Below are 25,791 nucleotides of genomic sequence, written 5' to 3'. Positions count from 1 at the left end.
GTCTGTCTGTCTGTCTGTCTGTCTGTCTGTCTGTCTGTCTGTCTGTCTGTCTGTCTGTCTGTCTGTCTGTCTGTCTGTCTGTCTGTCTGTCTGTCTGTCTGTCTGTCTGTCTGTCTGTCTGTCTGTCTGTCTGTCTGTCTGTCTGTCTGTCTGTCTGTCTGTCTGTCTGTCTGTCTGTCTGTCTGTCTGTCTGTCTGTCTGTCTGTCTGTCTGTCTGTCTGTCTGTCTGTCTGTCTGTCTGTCTGTCTGTCTGTCTGTCTGTCTGTCTGTCTGTCTGTCTGTCTGTCTGTCTGTCTGTCTGTCTGTCTGTCTGTCTGTCTGTCTGTCTGTCTGTCTGTCTGTCTGTCTGTCTGTCTGTCTGTCTGTCTGTCTGTCTGTCTGTCTGTCTGTCTGTCTGTCTGTCTGTCTGTCTGTCTGTCTGTCTGTCTGTCTGTCTGTCTGTCTGTCTGTCTGTCTGTCTGTCTGTCTGTCTGTCTGTCTGTCTGTCTGTCTGTCTGTCTGTCTGTCTGTCTGTCTGTCTGTCTGTCTGTCTGTCTGTCTGTCTGTCTGTCTGTCTGTCTGTCTGTCTGTCTGTCTGTCTGTCTGTCTGTCTGTCTGTCTGTCTGTCTGTCTGTCTGTCTGTCTGTCTGTCTGTCTGTCTGTCTGTCTGTCTGTCTGTCTGTCTGTCTGTCTGTCTGTCTGTCTGTCTGTCTGTCTGTCTGTCTGTCTGTCTGTCTGTCTGTCTGTCTGTCTGTCTGTCTGTCTGTCTGTCTGTCTGTCTGTCTGTCTGTCTGTCTGTCTGTCTGTCTGTCTGTCTGTCTGTCTGTCTGTCTGTCTGTCTGTCTGTCTGTCTGTCTGTCTGTCTGTCTGTCTGTCTGTCTGTCTGTCTGTCTGTCTGTCTGTCTGTCTGTCTGTCTGTCTGTCTGTCTGTCTGTCTGTCTGTCTGTCTGTCTGTCTGTCTGTCTGTCTGTCTGTCTGTCTGTCTGTCTGTCTGTCTGTCTGTCTGTCTGTCTGTCTGTCTGTCTGTCTGTCTGTCTGTCTGTCTGTCTGTCTGTCTGTCTGTCTGTCTGTCTGTCTGTCTGTCTGTCTGTCTGTCTGTCTGTCTGTCTGTCTGTCTGTCTGTCTGTCTGTCTGTCTGTCTGTCTGTCTGTCTGTCTGTCTGTCTGTCTGTCTGTCTGTCTGTCTGTCTGTCTGTCTGTCTGTCTGTCTGTCTGTCTGTCTGTCTGTCTGTCTGTCTGTCTGTCTGTCTGTCTGTCTGTCTGTCTGTCTGTCTGTCTGTCTGTCTGTCTGTCTGTCTGTCTGTCTGTCTGTCTGTCTGTCTGTCTGTCTGTCTGTCTGTCTGTCTGTCTGTCTGTCTGTCTGTTTGTCTTTCAATCATAAAAAAAACCTCAAGAACTTTAAGAAATTTAATGAATATGTAATGTCTCCTCGTGTTACGGTTGGTTGGTTGTTTGTACTGTATTCTCCATATCTCCTCTCTCGCTACTTGTTGATAAGGTTGGTAAGGTGTCAAACGACGCTCTGCTGCCAGCGGAAAATACTGCCGAAACATTGTTTGTATTTTTAGCTTATCCTGTTCTGGCGAATATGGGGGCAACTGGATCGAAATTTGAACTGTGCTCTCCAAGCAACAACCTCCCATTTGCTAGAAACACAATTTGTACGACGAAAGACCGACGATGGGTTTACATTACTCTCTAGAAAAGCTCGACGACTGCTGATGGCAAGCAATCTCCTGCATGTATGCATTTTTCATCGCATCAACTTGTGTGCAGCAGTCGCGCGCGTGCTGCAGTAGTGCAGCATTTGGTATTGACGTCGACACGGTAACACCGCCCTTCCTTTGCGAACCAACGTATCTTCTACGGGGCGGGGTGGTGATACGTGCAACTGATGCTCTACCTACTACTAACACGCAACGGTACTCTGACAACAGCTACCTACTAGGGTAAAGTGCAGAAAAGAAGCTTTTCAACGGTTGTTCCATAGTAGCACCTTGTAGCTACGACGTTCACGAACGAATGGTACTTTGTAATGTAATTTTTATGATAGCAATATCACAGCAAATGGAGCGGAGACTATGACGAGTGTACTCCGATGCACACTTCTTCTTCTTCTTCTGATTTGGACGAAACGTCCACATAGGGGCAAACCCTGCATTATTCGCTTGATTTTTTTTCTGTTATTTAATTATGCTGCAATCTGTTCAATATTAATTGACTGTAAAAACTTGAAAATTTTGAATCCTAAAGCTTCAGGTTTCTTGAGTCAAATTCATTTATTTGGTAAGTAGTGAGTTATAAGTAATAAGTAATACGTAATTGGGAAAACAGTTAGCTTAGGTTTGACTGACTGACTCACTAAACATATCAATCATATCTTCAGAGGCTCTCTTTAAAGGTACATACATTGTTACATACTGTTTTTACATAAAAAAAATCAATAATATGGAACAAGCTCACCAATTGAAGGGCAACTATCTATCTCTCCGACACTGCAGAGTGGTGGTTATAGACAATTTTAATGCGAAATTTCTCATGAATCATCCATTAGTAGAAGTCGGCAGTGGTTCAGTCCAACGCTTTGACCAGTATTTATTTGGATATGGGCTTTCTCGTTCTAGGGTCAACCTACGACCAATCTTACATGAAGTTTCGGCCTACTGGGTCGTTTACTTGGTCTTTATCAAGGAAAAAAATCCGTCAGCCTCAGCAGAGCACTCAACCAATGCAACTATGGCCACCAACTGAAAAGTGGGGGAAGGAGTACAAGAATAACCCACGCTTTTTTTTCTGTATTAACGAGATTTTTAGCTCTAGGCTAGTTCATCTCGGGACCCACGCTTTACTTCCCTTCCGAAGGAAGAACTCACATTTTGTGAGTTTGTCGGGAGTGGGATTCGATCCCACTTTTTTTATGGACGACCTGAAGTTGTTTGCGAAATCAGTACAGAGACTGCATCAACTGTTGCAACTTGTGACGGTGTTCAGTAACGACATCCGGATGGAGTTTGGAGTTGACAAATATCGGTCAGTCCGTCTTCGCCGGGGTCAAGTAGTGGACGCCAACTGTTTCCGCGTCAACGACCAGGAAGAGATTCGGAATATGGTTGAAGGCTAACCGTACCAATACCTCGGCTTCCTGCAACTTAGACGTATTCGTCATACATCGATCAACAAGGAACTGCAGGACAAGTTCTTGCATCGTGTCAACTGTGTTCTGAGAAGCTTTCTGTCAGCCGGCTACAAGGTGAAGGCGATCAACACGTTTTCTGTGCCCCTGTTGATCCACAGCTTTGGGGTGGTAAAGTGGACCAAGGCTGACCTCGAGGCGTTAGAACGAGCAGTACGTGTGACGTTCACCAAGCACCGCATGCGCCAAAGTCACCCTGCCATGCGCTGTAGTAGGGAGAAAGAGGCGTCACCAATATCCAGGCGCTTTGTGTCTCCCAGATCCAGCAGTTGCAGGCATATTTCGTAGAAAGCCAGAACCGTCATGAAATGTACCGCACCGTATGTGAAGCTGACCTCGGTTACAGCGTCCTGCATCTGACGCAGGAGGATTACCAGCTGAACTGCGACATCAAGACCGTTGACGAGATCATCGTAGCGTGGAAGCAGAAGGAGTTGCTTGGGATGCACCCCCATCAACTGGAGCCCGAGCACATCGATAAGGCGCTGTCGAACGCGTGGCTGGTGCGGGGTGACCTCTTCTCGAAAGCAGAAATTTTCATGCTAGTCATTCAGGACCGGGTATCAGCATACATATCACTATCAGCGATACATATTGCACGAAGACGTGGAGGACCGCTGTTAGGAAGTACAACTCACTAGAGGAAATGATCGAACAAGTCGTTGCATACTGTGTTAGCTGGATCAGCCAACCTCCATTGGAATTCCTGAGCACTTCAGGTGGTTTCAGGTTTGCGGCGAGTTTTAGATGAGTTTAAGGTTCGTTTCAGATACATTCCAGTGGTTTCAATAGGTTTAAGTGACGTTTAAGATGTACATACGTTGCAAAGCTTAAATTCCTTTCAGAGTTTAAAAAGGCTTAAGGGGCGTTTTATATGGATTCTGGTAGATACAGATATCTTATCCGCGATACCGTATCTTAAATCCCCGGAAATGAGTATGCATAACGTATTTATGCCTAACGTCGCGCACCATCTTTAAGCATCACAGAATCTTCTGGAAACCATCAGAGCATACTGGGACCCCCTGAAATGTCCCTGAGTCTACCTGAGAGGCCCTAAAAACCCCTGAGATCCACGGAAATCAAATGGATTACTTGAGATCTCCATAAATACACCAGAAACTCCTTGAAATCTTCCCAATACCTCTTCAAATGCCCTGAAAGCCTCTGAAACCTTCTAATGCGCCTCTGAGACCCCCTAGAACGCTCATGAGACTAATTCTAGGGGACTCCTCATAAGACCCCTAAGAATCATCCAAGACTCCCTGAAGACCCCATCGAACCTCAATCCCAGCTCCAAATTTGACCCGACCCGACATCTGTTACAGCAGTGCATCCCAAACTCGGTTTTTGCGGCGCCCCAACGTGTCGCAGGCTCGCTTTTTCCACTCATTGGATGAAGGCAGGTGACCCCCTGGGGGTCGCGCCCCACAGTTTGGGCAACCATGCCCTGGACCATCCTGAAACCATATTGACGCCCCCTTGAAACGTCTCTGGTATCTACTGATAGCACCCCCCTCCCTGAAACACACCAGTAACACACACTTTGAACTTCCCTGTCGCCGTTACCATTACTTACCCTACCGATCAGGCTAAGGCCGGGGTGGCCTCTGCTGTACATAGTAGCCGTCTCCATTCCACTCGGTCCATGGCAGTTTGTCTCCAGTTCCGCACTCTGCGCAGGGTCCGCAGATCGTCCTCCGCTTGGTCGACCCACCTAGCTCGCTGCAAACCACGTCTTCTTGTACCGGTCGGATGACTCTTGAGAATCATTTTAGTCGGGTTGCTATCCGACATACTGATGACGTGACCCGTCCACCGTAGCCTCCCGATTTTCGCGGTGTGGACCATGGTTGGTTCTCTCAGCAGCTGATGCAGCTTGCAGTTCATTCGCCTTCTCCAAGTCCCGTCTTCCATCTGCACTCCGCCGTAGATAGTACGAAACACCTTTCATTCAAAAACTCCAAGGGCGCGATGGTCCTCTGCACGTAGGGTCCATGTTTCATGCCCATAGAGGACGACCGGTCTAATCAGCGTTTTGTAGATAGTTAACTTCGTGTGCCGGCGAACTTTGCTCGATCGTAGAACAATGTTGCTATTTTTCACCGATTACTTGCTCATCAAAGCTCATCATTTGTATTTAAATCACGCGCGATTCTGCCGTGTTTTCTGATCAACGATGAGCAGGAGCAAAAATGTGGAAAGAAAAACATAATGAAAAGCGGAAACGACTGTGTGAGCATCTGCTTGTGTCGCAGCGTTGTGGATAGACACGGTTTGGCCCGAACGCTTGCGGTGCACACAGATAAAGCATTCGAATATACCGACACAAACGTGCACGCATACCAAGCCAACTATGTATGTCTCGTAATGAGCATATTTTGCGATGAAAAGCACGGCTTGACTGCAAGGCGTCCGCTCAGCGGCGAAAGATATTTACCAACATCACTGATCGGTGTCGAACCCAATCGTGTGCATTCACTTTTCATCATACTTCCCTTTGGACATAGCGTGAAAGGGAAAATAGGCTACGAGGGGGAGGGGATGTCGAAAATAGGTCAAAAATGTTACGTCATTTATGGACGCTCCCCGGGGGTTCGAAGGGTTTCAGCTGCATCCAAGGGGGTTTTAGGGGAATTTCGGAGACGTTTCAGGAAGCTTCAGAAACTTTTTAGCGGGTTTCAGAGGCGTTACACAGGCGATGATTTTTGGCGGGTGTCAGGGACGGTACGTAGGCGTTTTCGGAGCTATCTGAGGGTCACAGGTTCGTTACATGGGGTCCGTGAGAGTCTTAGCTTCAGAGAATATTCGGCGAGTTTCAGAAGCGTTACGCGGGCATTTTTAGGGGGTTTGAAGGGTCTCAGTTGCGTTACTTGGGTTCCGAGAGGGTTTTAGAGGGATTTCGGAAGCATTTCAGAAAGTTTCAAAAGAGTTTTCGGGGGTTTTGGAGTGTCTCAGGGGCGTTACAGGGAGTTTTGAGGGGGTTTAGGGGCCTACATTTTCTGAAAATACATTTTGGGTCCCTACTCTGAAGTGAGCTTCTGAGAGATTTTAGCGGTACATACTTTATAACGTTTAATAAACGTTTCTGGCGGTTTCAGAAAGGATTCATGACATTCCAGACTGATTATGCTTGTAGATCCGATGTCCTACACAGATCGAAAAAAGAGTGTAAAATTCTGTGACATATGATGCACATAATTGGAGTGTGGGATATCGCAGAAGTTTACATGACATATCATGTAAAGTTCATGAAATATCATGTAAACTTACATTATATGTCATGTAATTCAGCATGACTCTGAGAGTTTACATGACATATAACACAAATTTACATGATATATCATGTAAACCATAATAACACTAAGTTTACATGACTAAAATAAAGTTTACATGACGTATAAATCTCATTATTTTTATTTGTGTATACCAGAAGAAGCTCTTAGAGATTCTTAAACAAACATTTGCTACCACTTGTTTGCAAATAGTTGCATGAGGTTGTGCAATCATGCCTTTCGTTCAATCATTCAAGCAAACAAGTTATACATGTCGATTCGATGACTTGAGCTCAAGAAAGATTCTAGAAAACCTTAAACGGTCTTTAGATGACGTTACCTAAATGGAAGTGCCTAAATAGATTTTACCTAAATGGAGGTTTGAGTGTATTCTTAAAAATGTTCTAATAAGTATTTCTCCAGTAGCATTTTTTGGGGTTTGATTACCGGAAGCCCTTCCAGGATTTCTCCAGGTTTTCTGGGCTCTCCTAAAAAGTTCCTTCTGGGACTTTTCCTGAAGTTTCTTTCTGGGATCTCGATAAGAACTTCTGTAGGGGTTCTAGATGATTTTTGAAGGTATTCCAAAAACGATATCTGATGGAAAATAGACGAAACGCTATTGGTAATACCAGAAGAAAGTCCATGAGGTTTCCCAGCAGGTAATCTTTGAGGAATCCCTATAGAATTTTCTGGTGAAGTCGTGGAAGTAATGTCTGGAGGGATTCCATGAGGAATTCCTGATAAATCCCAGAGGGCTCTTCAGCGATTTCACCTGGGGTTCCTTCGGGAATTCTATTGTTAGTTCTTTGTGGGTTTTATTCAGGAATTGCTGCTGGTGTTCTTCCAGATATTTATTCTGGAATTCTCCATAGGAGTTTTTTCTGAAAATTCTCAAGGTGCTCTTTCTAGGGTTCTTCAAAATATTCTTGTACTATTGCTCCTAGAATTTCTTTTGGCATATTTTTGAGATTTTTTTTAACCTTGTGGAGTTCCTCAAGAAATTTCTTTTGAGTTCCTTCTATGGAATCTAAAAAGGATTAAGAAAAGAATTACACGAAAGAGCAATTGGAGGAAACGCAGAAGAAAGTCCAGGAGAAATCCCAGAAGAATACCTAGTAGAAACCCCAAAACGATCTCCTTGAGACATACATCGCTCCAGAGGGAAAGACTTTCTGATAGAATCCCTGACAAAATATGTGAGGATTTACAAAGGTTCTCCTTATGAAAACTAAGAGAAAACTTATTGAGAAATTTTAGAAAAAAAAAACATTTGAAGCAAACCCAGAAGAAATATCCATAGGATACCTAGAAGGAGTTCAAGAAAAAAAGACGCAAGATCAAGAAGAATAACAAATGAAACTACTTGAAAAGTTCAAGACGGAACTCTAACTGTAGTCCTGAATATTTAAATCAGGATAAACATTTAGCATTTCGTCAAGCCAAAGCTTCCTCCCGGGGATTCAATCAGGATTTACAACCGAAACTTGTGCTCAAATATTTGCCCTCGATTTACATTACAAACATTTCTTGGGATTCCCACGCATAGCCGTGCACAAACTTCATTCGGTAGTCCCAAAGGATTTTTTTTGCTGGGGACTTAAAAGATTTCAAACCACAAATTCCGCTTGGATTTCCACCAGGAAACTATCTATGGAATTCAGGTTACAACGTCCGACAATTGTCCTAATAACTCATTGAAATTTCTACTGGGAATTCATCCTAGAGCTTCTATTGGAATATTTTCAGGAAAAACTTCCACGATTGCTCCAGAAGTTTTTTACAGGGTTTATTTGGAATTTACTACTAGAATTGCTCAGGAATTCCTCGAGGTTTTCCTTCCGGGATTCCTCCAGAAGTTCCTTTCGGGATTCCTCTAGGACAGTTAATCAAAATTCAACCATCGCGCAACAATAATGATAATGTCGCAACCTGTATTTGTTTTGACAATCCACCCAATTCGACATAAGTTTGTCCCAACTTAAAAATAATAGGATAAACATCGTACACCACGTGTTCAGAGGTTTTTGAGCCTTGTATTGCGATTTTCAAGTCGAGTTCGAGCCGGTAAACACTGCAACTCTGCTGAAGATCTAACATTGAACATTTTCGACTTTGGGTTAGTAATAATTGATTATTCACGAGTTGAAAAGTGCGCAACAAATTCAGCTTCCGTTTTGTCTACAACAAAAAATTTCGAGATGATGTCATTATCTGTTACCAGTTGGGATAAAGAGTAATCGCCGCGCCTTCTTTGTTGCTTGTTTTGTGTCTCTTTTATCTGGCATTTTTTTACTGCTCTAGGAGTGCCTTGCGGGATTCCTCCAGAAGTTCTAGAAGAAACTTATTGAGGTATCATACAACAAATTCCTGTATACCAACTGATGGAATCCGGTGTTGATATCAAATGTGTTTTATGTAGAAATCCTAGAGGGAGTTCCTGAAGGAATCCTTAGAAATACATGCAGAAATATGTGGGAATTGGGCTGATGGTTCTCGATGAGAATAGCCCAGCGCAGCGACCCATGCACTGCAGCACGTCCGACGTGGTTGAGCGCTTACCGAAGAAAGTGGCAGATCCGTGGCCTGCTATGATCACGATAGCAGCTGTCAGTCGATAGCATAGGCGTTACCCCGGGTAGGTAATGAGCGCTTGCACAGTGACGCAAGCATTAGCTCCTTCTCTTTCATTCCTTCGGCGTCGGTCCATAAAGCCGTCCTTGCCCTCACAAACAATTTGAGGGCAATGTTTACAAATCGTATGAGAAATCGATGAGGTTAGGTTTTTGCTGCAAGCCTCTAGGTGCGTGCGTTATCAATTGTCTGTTGACGTATTGAGGGACAAGACTCTGAACACACTGAGAGATGATCATTGTCAGACACATACCACACAAAATTCAAGAAGCAATGCCTGGAAGAGATATAATATACAACAGTTCACAGATCGAAAAGATAATGTAAATTTCTGTAACATATAATACACATGATTGATGCGTGGGAATTCATTGAAGTTTACACGATATATCATGTAAATCTCTTGAAATGTCATGTAAACTTCCTTTATATGTCATGTAATTCAGCATGACTCAGAGTTTTTACATAACATTTAACACAAACTTACATGATATGCTTCCAAGGATTCGGAAATAGAACTCCTGGAGAAATCTCATACGGAACTCCTGAAAGAATACCTTTCGGAGCTCATGGATCAATCTAGGAAGGATTATGAGAAGGATTGTCTGGAGAAATCAAGGAAGGAATTCCTGGACAATTGCTGGATTGGGTTTTTGGGTAATTATTGATGCAACTATAGAATGAATGCGGAAAGGAACTTCCTGACAAATTCCAGAAGAAATTGCTTGAGGTATCCAAGAGAGATCTTCAGAGGGAATTTCCGAAACTTTTTTTGGATGAATGTCGGAAGCAATATGCTGAGGAATTCCATAAGAAGTTTTGAGAGAATTTCTAACGGAACTCCTGGAGCAATTTCAGAATAAGGAATATAAGAATTATATTTTCTGAGGGGAGGAAATGTACAGATCGGTAGAAGTGACTCAAGACTACGCGCAGCAGTTAGCTGTGGCCCTACCAACGGAAGAGCAGCTTGGCGCAGCAACACTTGAAGATGACTGGAGGTACATCCGATCCGCCATTGGTAGTAGCTCCGCTGCAGCACTAGGCTTCGCAACTTCGAATCAAGAATACGACTGGTACGATGGCGAATGTGAACAGTTGAAAAACGAGAAGAATTCAGCATGGGTGAGAATGCTACAACAACGTACGAGAGCGAATCAAGCACGTTATAGAACAGGAACGGAACAGGCAGAACTTAGTCTTCTTCCGGAGAAAGAAACGACAGCAGAGAGAGCAAGATCGCGAAGCGATGGAAGCGCTGTACTGCGCTAAAGACTCATGAAAGTTCTACAAGAAGCTGAACCACACGTGCAGAGTATTTGTGCCACAAGCCGACATGTGCCGAGACAATCACAGGAATCTTCTCACGGGCGAGTGTGAGTATTAACGGAGGAATGGATGGAAGGTATCGTGTGTCCCATCTACAAAAAGGGCGACAAGTTGGATTGCGGGAACTATCGCGCGATCACACTTCTAAGCGCTACCTACAAGATACTCTCTCGAATTTTATGCCGCCGTTTACAACCGATTGCAAGAGAGTTCGTGGGGCAATATCAGGATGTATTCATGGGTGAACGCACTACAACGGATCAAATGTTCGCCATTCGCTAGGTGTTGCAGAAATGCCGCGAATACAACGTGCCCACACATCACTTGTTCATCGATTTCAAATCGGCGTATGATACAATCGATCGAGAACAGCTATGGCAGATTATGTACGAATACAGATTCCCGGATAAATTGACACGGTTGATCAAGGCGACGATGGATCGAGTGATGTGCGTAGTGTCGTGTCCGGACGGACACGTAGTTTGACTATCAGGAACACTCTCGAGTTCTTTCAAATTTCGCAGAAGGTTACGGTAAGGTGATACTCTTTGCGCTTACTGCTTGCTGTTTATCATCGCCATGGCCTTTCCTAAGGAGAGCGGGGATAAACACGAGCTTGGTTTCGCTGATGATATTGATACGAGACGACGACGGAAACGTACATCCGACTAAAGAATGATGCCATGCGAATCGGATTAGTTATTAATGTGTCGAAGACAACGTATATGATGGCAAAGGTGTCTAGGGAATTATGTGTGTCTAGGGAATTACACGTCACCCCGAATTACTATCGGCTGGTGACCGCCGACAACGACACCGGCAGAGAAATTCAGAGACGCATTGTGACAGGAAATCAAGCTTACTTTAGGCTCCGCAGAACTCTACAAATCGCTGACACCAAACATGGACTCTGGGCAGTGGATCAACGCGCCCTTGGAGTATTCGAACGAAAGGTGTTGAGTACCATCTACGGCGGAGTGCAGATGGAAGACGGGACTTTGAGAGGCAAATGATCCACAAGCTGCATCAGCTGCTAAGAGAACCAACCATCGTCCACACCGCGAAAATTGGCAGGCTACGGTGGACGGGTCACGTCATCAAGATGTCGTTAAGCAGCCCGACTAAAATGGTTCTCGAGAGTTACCGACCGGTACAAGAAGACGTGATGCGCAGCGAGCTAGGTGGGTCGACCAAGTGGAGGATGATCTGCGGACCCTACGCAGAGTGTGGAACTGGAGATAAACAGCCATGGACCGAGTGGAATGGAGACGGATACTATGTACAGCAGAGGACACTGACTCAGGCCTTAGTCTGATCGCTAAGGTAGGGTAAGTAAGTTTTCCTTTACTAACTCCATCAAGAAATTCTGCAGTAATTGCTGCAGAAACTCATCCAATGGCTCTCTCAGGAGTTCTTCCATGGGTTACTTCAGTTATTCCTCCAACAGTTCCTTCAGGAATTCGGGTTGGTATCTCCACATATGTTCGTAATTGAGACAGTCAACAGTTTGTGTGTAGTTAACGAACACCAACGCCAAGGAGAAGACTTCTGGAACTCATGGGCGTGCTCCACGAATATACTTACCGTGACAATACAGCGCACACAAGATCGTTCGGCACGGAAACCTGCCTGCTGCCATCGGAAAGTGGCGTAATTTTTCTTGGTAATCCGGTCAACGATCACTTTGCAAAGGATTCTAGGTAAAATGTTTGTCCTTAGAACATATCAAATCAAGATCAATATCCAATGCAGTAAGATAACTAGTAAACCACCTTAACAAGCTTCAATCTAAAAAAATCACAACATACTTGCCGAGATCCACAGCTGTACAGTACAGTATTCATATCTTCTTTTCCCCATATTCTACATTGTCTGCGCTAATGAGGAAAACAAATACCCGATCGATTTCGATCAACCCACACCAACCCATCTTTCACCTCTCGCTCGTTCGCCGTCGCTGTCTAGGCTGGTGTTCATCGCATCGATCGTGTGAAACACCGCGCGAAACCTCGTGGTCTGGCGGACGATCACTACCGAAGGTAACCGCTGCGATCGCGCTGCGCTGCGCTGCGCCGCGCAGCCAGCTTTTCATACCTTCATTGCCGGTAACCACCGAAAAGAAAAAAAAAAAAAAAAAGCTGCGCCACGCCGAAACCGAACGAAAGCAGTTTGGCAGCAAGCCGATTCGCGCGATCCCAAGGCGCGCACCAGCCAAAGCCAGTACACGCGTTTCCTCCATACGGAGCGGATGATGACGCTGCGGTTACTACGATTGCGTAGACGTGACGCCGGCCGGCTAGCGCGACGTGACTCGGATTAGAGTAGGCTTTGGCCGCGGATCGCGGAATGCGTGCGGATTTTTTTTTTCGTGGGGTAGAAGAAGAAAACTGAAGAAAAAAATAACGTCTGAATCTATGAGAGACGTGAGTGTACACAACCTCGTGGTTGGTAGTGCGGGGGACGAGGATCCCGAAATAGATCTTGACTGCCGTCGTCGCATAGAATATAGTGAATAGCATCGAGCATAGGCAACGAATGTGTGACGTTTGGCCACTTGTGGACTGTTGTTCTGTATTTTTGACCGAATTGTTCGCGGGTCGTGTCAATATGATGTTGCCATCATCGTCGTTTGTCCGTCCGTCGAAGCTGATGGCTTCATCGCAGTAGGCGGCCGTTGTAAATCGTGCGATTCTGTTTTGACACTTTGTTATTTGTTTCCATTCAGCTCGCGGTAATATGTAGATTCCGAATTCAACGCCAGCTTGGATGCGGGTTGCTTCAAGGCGACACATGCGGAACGAAGGAAGATTCCCAGGCGTTCAGATTCATTCACTTGCCTACTAGCCGGTAGTGTACACTGAGTTGATTTGAGGCGTCATTTTTTCAGAAGAGTGGCAGGAGAATGTGTAAACAAGTGGATGAATTATAATCAATCGAAAGGGAATGATAAGAAGAAGGCAACATTACCACAATCAAAGAAGACGATCTGCACAACATCAGGCTAAGGCCGGAATCAATGAAAACGTCAATACGGCGTGTTTATAAGATGGGCTTACCAACTGTTTGAAAGTCCTCCTGCTGTGGGATGCTTGTAGGCAGAGCCTACTATTAGGTGTTATCATCACCGGCATACGCGGGACCACAACTCACGAGGTGTGAGGTTAGTGATAAGATAGTGTTGCGAGCGAGCTTTGCAAGTACGTTGAGGAGGGTTGGGGTGGTATTGCGATACTGATCGAATCGTACTTTGTTCAGCTGACACAGCGATACGTAATGGACAATGTGTTAACAATGACAGTTTAATAGGTTCAGTAGTGAGTGCACCCGGTTACATAGGTAAGTTATCGTTCAACGTCCGAGACAATTGTGAAAACGTGTCTGTAATTATCGTAATAAGTATGTACTTATTTTAATACTTGGCGAGTTACATTTTGCTTCGATTTATCTATGCCAAATGAAAACCCACCTTTCCACTGGGCTCACTGGATTGCGATACCGTTGAAGGTAGACGGTCGAGCGTATGGAGTTATTCTAGCATCCGGAAGGGTGCATTAGAAACAGCGCGATACACAGCGCACCATAAACATCTCCTCGCAACCATCCTGACATCGGTTTTCACATTGGGTATGTGGTAAATCTGTCGGAGTTCGTTGATCACAGTTTCGCCATACCGTGTGCGTACCGCTGATGGAAATGCTCAACAAGTAACACGGTACTTGCAGTAACTCGGTGCGATTTCTGTAAGGTTACAGGATGCTTGGGATCATCCGAGACAAATTCAGCAACGACAATCCTACCTTTTGATATGCAGCACTCCGTGTGTCATGCCGATAGCTTTCGCAGTTGATTCCTCTTGGTTAATCGCTTAGTCTTCCTTATAGTGTACTTCGAACTGTACCACCCTCCAAATTACGGTTTCAATGTTGAATAACTCTTCTCTAGACAGTATGGTCCCACCACAACCATCGATAGACTTTTACCTGCAGCCAGCGGTCGATGAACCGAAGGATGTCCGCAGGACATCTGGAGCATGAGCTTGATTGACCGCCCGCAGTTGCTACTCCAGTATCGCCAGATCAGTTACACTCACACAAGGAACCAATAAGATAGCTACTTGCGACTAACAGCTATATTCAGTGTGTGTGCGTTGGTGGTCTTCTACTTTTAGGCGATGTGGGGAAGGACAGGGAAATCATAACTGCAATCGCTTGATGCCAACCGGCCGGTTTGTCCTCTGCGCCTGCATATGATCATGTGGATGTCGGAGTGTTAGTGGGAAAGGTTTATTACTGGCACAGGGTTCACACAATGGTGCATGGATGGCAGGCGTAAAGTGATAAATTGTGTGATGATTACTGTGAAGCGGCACAGTTCCCTTGTTTGCATAACTTGCAGGCGTTATATGATATGATAGATTGATACTGTTACGCCCGCGGTCGACAACCCGGAAATAAGCTGCACAAGCAGCGTACGCGACTGTAGAATGCTACCTTCTCGTTTGGTGGTTAGAACAATAATGAATTTATTTGTGCCTTAATTTGTCAGTTACAAAATGCAAGGCTCACTACGATGCTACAATCTTTCCCTTGTTTTAATGAAATTCAAAATTACAACATTCTTAAACTACCGCCAGTCGGGGTGACATTGGGCCTGGGAGGTAACTTTGGGCCAAAAATCAAGAAAGATGTTTCGCTCAAAATACTAACATTTATCGAAGTGGGCGCGTGTCATTTTTTCTCCTGATTTTTGATTGTTTTTCCAAAGTGAATTACTGAAAATTGTGCTGGAACGTGGAAAATTAAAAAGTTTATCCAGATTTCACATCACCGATTCCTCAAGCAACTGCCATCAAAACTCTAATCATAAGGTCTGTCCAGAACAATCATGGTCAAATCAGTATTCGACGGATTCTTGGCTACAATACAATCACTCAACCTTGGACGCAACTGTGCTGGGTTTCGTGAGAAATTGAATCAAAATTAGAAGCACACACTTCAGCTGTACGCAATGGACGTAAAGGCCGGATTATCCGGACTACCGACGGGAGATCCAGACTGCAGCAATATCAAGTTTTATGTTTCCTGATAAGATAATTAGGTTGTTCTGCTGCCCTGGCAATGCTAGTGGAACCTGGATGAGGCGTGCGGTGAAGTCTAAACGCTAATTTTTGGTGAGATCTAACCAATTACTTGAAAATCTAATGTGATCTTTTTATGCTTTCTTTATTTTTTCTCGTATAATGGGTTATTTAGGTGCTGTCCATAAACTACGTAGACTTATTTTGGGTTATCTCAGACCCCCCCTCCCCCAAAATTTTCGAAATTTGTATGGAGCGTAGACATTGGCCAGGACCCCCCCCCCCCCCCCGTCCCCCATTAGGGCATTATTTATTTAAGTTTTGAAAAATTATTCCTAATACTTTCTGTTTCAGCGATAGAGGTAAACTATTTTATTAACGTATTTGTTGTGTTTTCGCCCTTTACATCTCATCCAAATTCCAGCATAACTTAAACATACTAAATTCCAAAATCCTTTTTCCTTTCTATTTACGAGAGCGTCGGTGAGTCGCTGGCATCTCGATAAATAGATATCATCCCTTCGCTATTATCCCTTCCCATCCATATAACGTGTTTCTTATCGTTTCAGAGAGCGATCAATGGCGCTTAAGCCTAGGCTTGTTAGCCAGGACACATGGTCCAAATGCCTGTGCCCCATCCCGGAAGAAAAAAGGCCCATGGAGTGACAAATTTCTAAGCTATGTCACTCCCAACGTCGGTGTAAAAAAAATCACTTACACTCACATCAACACATCTACATGATCCACTCAAATACACTTACACAATCTGAATTTTGCCACATCACTCGCTTATAGTGAATCCCCAATCAACCCTTTCCAAATATCCAACTCCTTGACACCTATGGGGGTGTCGGTGAGTCGCTGACCTCTTGTAAAGTAGGTGTCATATCATCACATCCTTTCCTATTCTCGTAACGGAGAAGATGGGCGTGGCCGGCAATGGAAGTTTTCATGTCTTTTTTACTTCAACCTCTGATTGGATAGCTGTTCCTTCCCAAATAGCATTCCATAAGCAATTAGAATAGGAGTACTAAAGTTATAACATGACAACTTTCAGTATGCAATCTACGAATTACTCCGTTACAACGCAACGCAACAACGCAACGCAAATACTAACATTTATCAAAGTGATGATCAAAAAGTGGATAGTATATGATAAATATAAGTTGCGTTGGCCATCCGGTGTAGAAAAAAATCTCATTTAGTTAATTTTCCATTATGAAAGCATGATGTGAATTTTATGGTTAGGAGTACTGTACAATATCGTTGTTTTAAAATGCCCAGTAGGAAACAGCTAAATACCGAACATGTAATCAACTGCTGTTTCCTAGGTGTATTCAGTAGTTGTTTTGTTAAATAATATAAGTTTTCTTGAATTAGTAAGCTATTTTGCATGGAAAACTTTTTTTATTCAAGCTGTAGTACAAATAGTTCGGCTTTTCGGGCCCGTATGAAGTTGATCACCAATATTAACTTCTTTTCCCGATCAGCCTAGATAGCTGTGTAGTGTCGGTAGCGGTTAGTTCAACTGGCTAAGAATAGCACTACGGACCGCCTGTTCCAGTGGTAGGAATCCACTAATCAGGTGACCCCTAATTCATGGTGTTATGCGGCTTTACGCTTACCGTGCCTAGGAATGAATGGTTAGGGGGGTCTTATAAAAACCTAATCGCAAACGGAGCCTGTGGAGTACCAGGGCACCCTCCACAGTATTTGCCCTTACTGTGCTACCCGGAGCAATAGCGCGGTGGACCTTGTGTTTCTCCGAGACAATCAGCTGCCCTTCTTCAATCTCATACTTGAGGCTGAATAAGGGCGGGATTATGAAGATGTTATTAATTAGTTTAGATTTTCACCTATATGGTTTCGCATTATGCGTTTTACACAGTGTATTCTGTGCATCCTCGCCTTTGGCGCACTCAAATCGATACCGATCTGGCTTTATTGTTGCTGTTCTTTTTTGTGCTGTGATTGTTAAGAGTTTAATCTTGCCTAGTTTGGGTAGTGGCTACGGTTAGGATAGCTCAGATCAATCTTCAGCACAAAAGAACAGCAACGATCAATCTTTGTAGACTTATGCAAAATGGTACAGCCCAAGTGGCGTTAGTCCAAGAACCTTACTTTCGTAAGGGGAATTTCTATTTAGGAAACCTTGTGAATCCGGTGTTTGCTACTTTCAGTAAAAATGAAATGGCAAACTCACGTGTCATGCCTCGAGTATGTGTGCTTGTCAACAACGCAATCGTTGCTACACTCATCTCTGAACTAACTACCAGAGATGTATGTGCTATTACAATAGATGTATCTGTTGGAAACCTCAACAGGAAATACGTTTATTGTTCGGTTTATTTACCGCATGATGAACCATCCCCTACGGATGCTTTCAAGCAAGTCATTGCATACTGCACTTCAAAAGGCCTTCCGCTAATTGTTGGTAGTGATGCTAATGCTCACCATATAATCTGGGGCAGCTCAGACATCAATTTGAGAGGCTCCAGTTTGATGGAATACTTAAGTAGTACAGATCTTGGATTACTTAACATGGGCAACCGCCCAACCTTCATGGTATCTGGTAGAGAGGAAGTGTTAGACATAACGCTTTGCTCTAGCAGAATTAGTCATGAGCTGACCAATTGGCATGTATCAGATGAAGAATCTTTATCTGACCATCGTTACATCTTGTTTGAACATGTGAATGTTACTTCGCAAACTTTGCGTTTCAGGAATCCCCGGTCAACCAACTGGGATCTCTTTACCGATTTGGTTGCAGCCAAATTTCATGGATACTCACCATCAATTGACACTCCAAGTGATTTAGATGATGCCGTTGATACTACAACGGCCTTCATCATGGAAGCTTTTGAAGAAGCCTGCCCTCTGCGGTCTGTGAAGACCACGAGAGGAACCCCTTGGTGGAACTCCGATCTGGCGAAGCTCAGGAAACAATGTAGAAAGAGTTGGAACAGACGACGTTCGGCTGGATCGGAGGCTTTCAGGTCGGCTCGCAAGGCCTACCAGAAAGCTCTTCGGTCTGCTGAACGATCCGGCTGGAAAAACCTTTGTACAAATGTTTCCAGTCTGAGTGAAGCCAGTCGATTGAACAAAATCCTTGCAAAATCTAAGGATTTTCAAGTGAACGAACTTCGTTTGCCAAATGGTGATTTCACTTCCTCTGATGAGGAAGTTTTAGAATGTTTATTCAGTACACACTTCCCCGGATGTGTGGATATTACATCTTCGGATGAACCTGATGTCTTTTCTTGTAGTTATGATTCTTTAGCTTCGGCTCGGAGTATCATAACTTTAGAATCGACTGAATGGGCACTTAATAGCTTTGCTCCTTTCAAATCTCCTGGGGCAGATGGGATTTATCCTATTTTGCTTCAGAAGGGATTTGATCATTTCAAACATGTTTTGAAACAACTACTTGTTTGCAGTTTTGCTACAGGGTATATTCCCAAATCCTGGCGAGATATTACTGTGAAGTTTATTCCGAAAGTGGGTCGCGCGTCGTATGAAGAAGCAAAGAGCTTCAGACCTATCAGTTTGACCTCTTTTCTTCTGAAATGCTTAGAACGCATAGTCGATCATCACATCCGTGATGTTCATCTGGCCAATGTGCCTCTTCATGTGAACCAACATGCTTACCAATCTGGAAAGTCCACTGTGACTCTTTTACACAAAGTTGTTTACGATATCGAGAAGGCATTCGCTCAAAAGCAATCCTGCTTGGGTGTTTTCTTAGATATCGAGGGTGCCTTTGACAACGTGCCTTTCGATGCCATATTGGAAGCCGCACGGGGTCATGGTATATCTCCAATGATTTCCAATTGGATTCACCAAATGCTCAAAAACCGACATCTCTTCTCGACATTGCGTCAAGCGGCGATTAGGAAATTGAGTGTTTGTGGATGCCCCCAAGGGGGAGTCTTATCACCACTTTTATGGAATCTCGTAGCAGATACGCTATTGAGGCAACTCAATAATAGCGGTTTTCCTACTTATGGTTTTGCCGACGACTACCTAACATTGTTAGTCGGTATGTGCATCAGCACCCTTTTCGACCTGATGCAAAACGCTCTTCAGGTAGTTGAGGGTTGGTGTCGCCAATATGGCCTTTCGGTAAATCCGAGTAAAACATCTATTGTTCTTTTCACGGAAAAGCGCAACCGTAATGGTGTTCGAACTTTACGTCTCTTTGATTCTGAAATCAATGTGACTGAACAGGTAAAGTACGTTGGAGTCATTCTTGATTCCAAGCTTTCCTGGACACCTCATGTTGAGTTCAGAATCAAGAAAGCTTGTATGGCCTTCGGGCAATGCCGGCGAACCTTTGGTACAACTTGGGGTCTAAAACCCAAGTATATCAAATGGATCTACACAACTGTTGTTCGGCCAATATTGGCCTATGGATGCCTTGTGTGGTGGCAAAAGGGCGAAGTGAGAACGGTCCAATCAAAGTTAGGCCATCTCCAAAGGATGTGCTTAATGGCGATGTCTGGAGCGTTCTCTTCAACTCCCACGGCAGCTCTCGAAGTTCTCTTTGACGTTGCCCCACTACACATTCATCTCAAACAAGAAGCACTTTCTTGCACTTACCGCCTATGGGTACTCGGTTTACTAGAGGAAACTCCTGTGAACCGCAGTTCAACACACACCTCGTTGTTTCCACTTTTGGTGAATTAGGACAAAGTTGTCCTTGCTCCAAGTGATCTTACAATTGCTTGTAATTTTCCATATAGGACATTTTCCACGAAATTCCCTTCCCGGGAAGAGTGGACATCTGGTTATCTGGAGAGAAGTATTTTAGACGGCATCGTATGTTACACTGATGGCTCCCTTCTCGAAGGTCGAGCAGGTGCTGGTGTTTATTCTCGTGAGCTAAGGCTGTATCAGTCTTATTCACTTGGCAGACACTGCACCGTTTTTCAGGCCGACATCTTTGCTCTTATGTGCGGAGTGCAATCAGCACTACAGCAGCACGTAATGGGCAAAGTAATATACTTCTGTTCAGATAGCCAGGCTGCTATTAAAGCACTTGCTTTGGCCAACTCCAGGTCGAAGATAGTTATCGCTTGTCGAACTCAAATTGAGGAGCTGAATTCAGCAAACGCTGTTCACCTTGTATGGGTACCTGGCCATTCTTCCATCGCTGGAAATGAATTGGCTGATGAGTTAGCTCGCACTGGAGCATCACATGACTTCATTGGCCCTGAGCCAGCTATTCCGGTATCCAAGTGTTGGGTGAAGCTTCGGATTGACACCTGGGCTGCCACTCAGCACAAACAATACTGGAATAGTTTGGAGTCATGTCGTCAAACAAAATTGTATTGCACTGAGCCATCTCTAGGGGTGGCAAAGTATCTAACAAATCTGTCAAAGCAGAATTGCAGCATGCTGGTCAAAGCATTGACTGGCCACTGCCGACTCAGTTATCACATGGCGAATATTCAGCAAGCTGATTCATTTGCATGTGATAGCTGTGAATCCGATTATGGAACTTCGTATCATTTAATATGTAACTGTCCAGTTTTTGCGCAATTGCGTTTCCGAGTACTCGGGAAACACTTATTAAGTGAAACTGACTTCAGAAACCTGAATCTTCAGGACGTTCTGTTGTTCTTGACCCGCTGTGGTAAAGAGCTATAGGCTCTCTTTACGCTTTATGCATTATCACAGTGCCCTTTTCAGGGCGCTGTTCGAACCCATTGTGGCACGCTTATGCGTTATTACAGTGTCCTTTTCAGGACGCTATGTGAACCCATTGTGGTACGCTTTTGCGAGTATGACGATCCTATTCCCTTACCTGTCCTTTCCCATGTCCTATCCTTTTTCCTTCCCTTCTCCGTCAGGTAAATGATGAATAGGCTCGTGTTCATGGCGATGGCACAAATTTCCCGAATGGAGGAGAACGTGCCTCTAGAGCCGACCTACTGATACCTGATACCTGATACTGTACAATATCGTTGTTTTAAAATGCCCAGTAGGAAACAGCTAAATACCGAACATGTAATCAACTGCTGTTTCCTAGGTGTATTCAGTAGTTGTTTTGTTAAATAATATAAGTTTTCTTGAATTAGTAAGCTATTTTGCATGGAAAACTTTTTTTATTCAAGCTGTAGTACAAATAGTTCATTTTGGGGGTGACTTTGGGCCATATAAAAGCAATGCAATCAGTACGAGAACCCTACACATGTGAATTAAAATAACTGAGAGTATTTTATGCATAATACGGTGTAATATTTTGGAAATAAATGTTAGATTCATGCAAAACTAAAATAAATGCATATCAGCTTCTAGGTAGATAATACAGAAATATTATTTTCGTCTTTTGAGAATGCTATTTGGTGTTATGTTTAAGGGATGGCAGATGTATTGTATTGGATCCTTGATCGTTTACAATGAATGTGGTCAAATTTTCAAGTTTGTTTGTCTGTGATGTTATTTTATAGTGACTAGATACTGATAGGTTGTGCGCAAGTATCTATATATTCTATAGTTTTCATTTGCAAGCAATATTTTATCCCATTGAGCTGTTTTGTACAAGTTTTAGTGTTTGGCCCAATGTCACCCCCTAGAAGGGGTGAAATTAGGCCAATATTAATTAAGCTAAATCATTGTCAAAATTAAAGTTGAAACATTTATACTTAAAACAATCCTGAATAATATCAAAATGAAGGTGTCTGCTGAATTTAACATTCATTTGGAGCTAAAATATTGTTGGAACGACCTACAATGGGATGGACTTTGCAATTTTGGCCCAATGACACCCCCACTGATGGTACTTATTGTTAATTAGTTCAATTTGATTAAGTTGGTAATCTGCCAAGTATGGCGGCCTTCGCTTTTGTCTGCGGTTCTCGGAAAACGATTCTTCATTGACTCTCTTGGGGGTTACCGAAAGTGCATCTTCAATGTTTTCTTCGTCTGTAAATATGAACACATTAATATGTAAATAAGTATCATTATTATTATTTTGGAAGGAATCCAAATAGAGAATTAGATTTATCCTCGGATATTGAACCTTGAGTTTTCAATGGATTTCCACATGCTGTTTTTTTTTTGGCATGGCTTACATGTCGATTTGACAATACTCCCGTTTCTAAGTTTTTCAAATGTAACCTTGTTCCCTCTCGTTTGATGACCTCATGTTCTTGAGTGTTGAATGTGGTAGTTAATTTGTTTTTCCTTATTACATTTTTCATTAGTACAAGATCTCCAACGTCAATATTACAACTTGTTGCTCGTCGTTTCGTATCTGCATATTTCCTTCCCTTTTCCTATGCTTGTTTGTCATTATCTATTGCCTTTTCTATATCAATATTTCTCTTTGTTCCGGGTATTCTGTCTCTTATATTCTAGCCAAACATGAGTTCTGATGGGGTGTAATTGGTTACTGCATGTGGGATACTGCGATAGGCATGTAGATAATCCAGTAAATCAGTTTTCCAATCACGACCCATTGAAACGTTTATCCTTATAGTTTTCAATAATGTTCTGTTCTGTCTTTCCACTAAACCATTTTGAAACGGTGCATATGGTACTGTGTGGTTCAAATTTATTCCATTAGTTTTACAGATCAGTGAAAATTCCTCTGATGAGAAAGGTTGACCATTGTCGCAGACAATTTGATGAGGATAGCCGAACCTAACAATTTTCTTTTCAATAAAATATCTTGTGAATGCAAAAATTAAAGGAGCCAACCTGGCAAAAACTTCTCTTAGTTTGATCACAGTGTTCTTTGCCGTCATCGATTGAATCAGGATAGTTTCTACATATCGGGAAAAGTAATCAGTAACAACGAGTAGATGTTGACCCGAAACAACTTCTGTGTAATCAATAGCAATCTTTTTCCATGGTCCATCCGGCATTATACTTCTTGTAATAGGGGCAACATTGGGCTCAGAAACTAGAATACATTCTGAGCAGCTATGAACAAAATCCTCCACCATTTGGTCCATCCGAGCCCACCACACTTTTAATCTCAAACGATGTTTCGTAGATGACATTCCGAGATGTGGTTCATGGGCTAACTTCAAAACTTGGTTCTGCAAACTTCTTGGAATGACAATACGTTGATCTTTCAATAAAATATTTCCATCTGTTGTGAGACTTTCGGCCAACTTTTTATATCTGTATAACGTTTTTGGCCAACGCTTTGAGTTGTATGGGAGCCATCTGATAATTTCCTGCAATTCTTCATCGGTCTTAGTAGCTGATATGATTTCATCCATTGTCAAAGCATTTGGGCAAACATCGTTAGCTACTACTCGAATTATTCTTTCTGATTCTTCATCATAACTTTCCCATATTTGGAGTTGATTGACATAAGCGTAACAATGGATCTGCTATATTGTTTTTTCCTAGCCTGTACATTACTTTATAGTTGTATGCCATTGGTCGTAACTTCCAACGTTCTATTCTGGGGGATGGTTTCAATCTTTCTCCGAAAATTGCGAGTAAAGGCTTTTGATCGGTAATAAGCCAGAAAAATATCCCATCAAATAACAATAAAACTTCTCGCAGGCCCATACTAACACCAAAGCCTCTCGTTCGGTCTGAGCGTATTTTTGTTCCGTTAGCGTAAGAGTTTTAGAAGCGTAACAAATAATGCGATACTTTCCACACTTTCCACGTTGCACTGGTACAGCACCTAATCCAACAGGACTACCATCTGCTATAACAAAAGTATCGTCAGTAGAATCGTAGAATCCTAATGTTTCTTCTTGAAGAAGAATGGCTTTTAGTTGCTCAAATCGTTCTTGATGGATGGATTCCCATACAAAGGACGTTCCCTTTCGAGTAAGTAAATTTAGAGGGTTCGTCAAAGTTGCAAGGTTAGGAATAAATCGATAAACGAAGTTAATTAATCCGAGAAAACTTCGTAATTCTTTTCTCAGTGATGAAATATCCTAGAAATTCAAGTTCCTTGACATTTGCCTCTACTTTTTCTGAGTTCAAAAGAACATTATATTGTTCTAGCCGGTCATGAATCATTTTGGTCCTAACAGTCAATTCCTCCGCATTGTTAGCAGTAATCAGGATATCATCGATAAATACGATCAACCAAGGAAAGTCAGCAAAAATAACATCCATTACTTTTTTAAATAGTTCTGGTGCCGCAGATAAACCGAACATCAATCTCTTATATCGCATTAACCGCAGAGGAGGTATGAAGGTGGTAATGTAACGGCATTCTTCACGAAGCATAACTTGATGAAAAGCCTGCTTTATGTATAGTTTAGTGAACACTTTGTTTCCGCCTATTTTCTTGGTTATTTGTTCGAGTGTAGGTAGTGGATGAATTTCTCTGACAATAGCCTTATTTGCCTCTCGAAGGTCAACAATGATGCGGACTTCATTTGTGCTCTTCCGCTTCACAAGCATAGGTGAAACCCACTCAGATGCTTCGTTGACACGTTCAATTATATCGTGTTCCAATAATTCTTTTAGCCTTTTCAAAGTTAATTCCTCAAGAGGAAAAGGGATACGACGTAAACTTTGACGAACCGGAGGTACAGTTTTGTCAATTCTGATGTTTGCCTCAATTCCTAATAACAACACCAATTTAATGCGACTGTTATTATTTTAATTGAACATTTAATTCAAACTCTATCTTCACTCAAATAAATAAATGGCTAATTCTTACCTTTAAGACAGGGGAAACTATTGTTGTCCACAGTGTTCAAAAACTTGACCAATCCCAGCGTAACTGCAGTACTTCCGGACAAAAGGGAGCACTTTCCACCAAGGATGACATAGAAGGTGGTGTCGATGTTCCTGTCGTTGATCTTCAGTCTGTGTCTACTTCGCCTAGGACGATCAAGGGACTGCTGGATCCGTATGCCTTGAATACCTTCGTACTTCCCTTCCGCACCGAGTACGCTGTAAATCCAATTTGTTTCAATGTCTGCCAATCATTCTCGCTCAATAGTCCTTGTCTGCACCGTCTGTCGATTACAAACGGAAGTGGAAATCCTCCAACTTCTACACGTACGGTTCGCTTCGATTCAAGATGGAAAAGGTTGAAGATATTGCTGTCCTCGTCCTCGTTATCGCGTTGCACAGTTGTGACGTTCTCGACCTGCCGAATTATCCGTTTCTTCTTCTCAAGTTCTGCGGGCGGATGGGGTGAGTCGACTTTCTTCCTCCTCAAAAAACAGTATCTAGCGGAATGTCCGGTTTGATTACAGGATTTGCGCTTTTGATTCTTTGCTGGGCAAGCCGGATCAGATGACAGATGACGTCCATCGCAACGGAAACATCTGGGATTCCTTTGGTATTTCTTAGCAGAGTTGTCTGCGAGCA

General features: G+C 43.3%; 1 protein-coding gene across 2 annotated transcripts in view; it reads left to right on the top strand.

Moving 5' to 3' along the window:
- Positions 1-25,791, top strand: part of LOC109427503 (uncharacterized) — a 154,410-nt gene that overhangs the window by 30,998 nt on the left and 97,621 nt on the right. The window contains exon 1 of one of the 2 annotated variants that reach the window (XM_062844581.1): positions 13,295-13,742. The exons of the other annotated variant lie outside the window; for it this stretch is intronic. The gene's annotated coding sequence lies outside the window, so the exon portion shown is untranslated. Of the gene's footprint in view, positions 1-13,294; positions 13,743-25,791 lie in introns of those variants that run through there. 2 annotated transcript variants of the gene reach the window in all.

Source organism: Aedes albopictus, chromosome 1 (genome assembly GCF_035046485.1).
Source record: "Aedes albopictus strain Foshan chromosome 1, AalbF5, whole genome shotgun sequence".
NCBI classification, from domain to species: Eukaryota; Metazoa; Arthropoda; class Insecta; order Diptera; family Culicidae; genus Aedes; species Aedes albopictus.
This window is presented reverse-complemented; position numbering and strand designations above follow the sequence as displayed.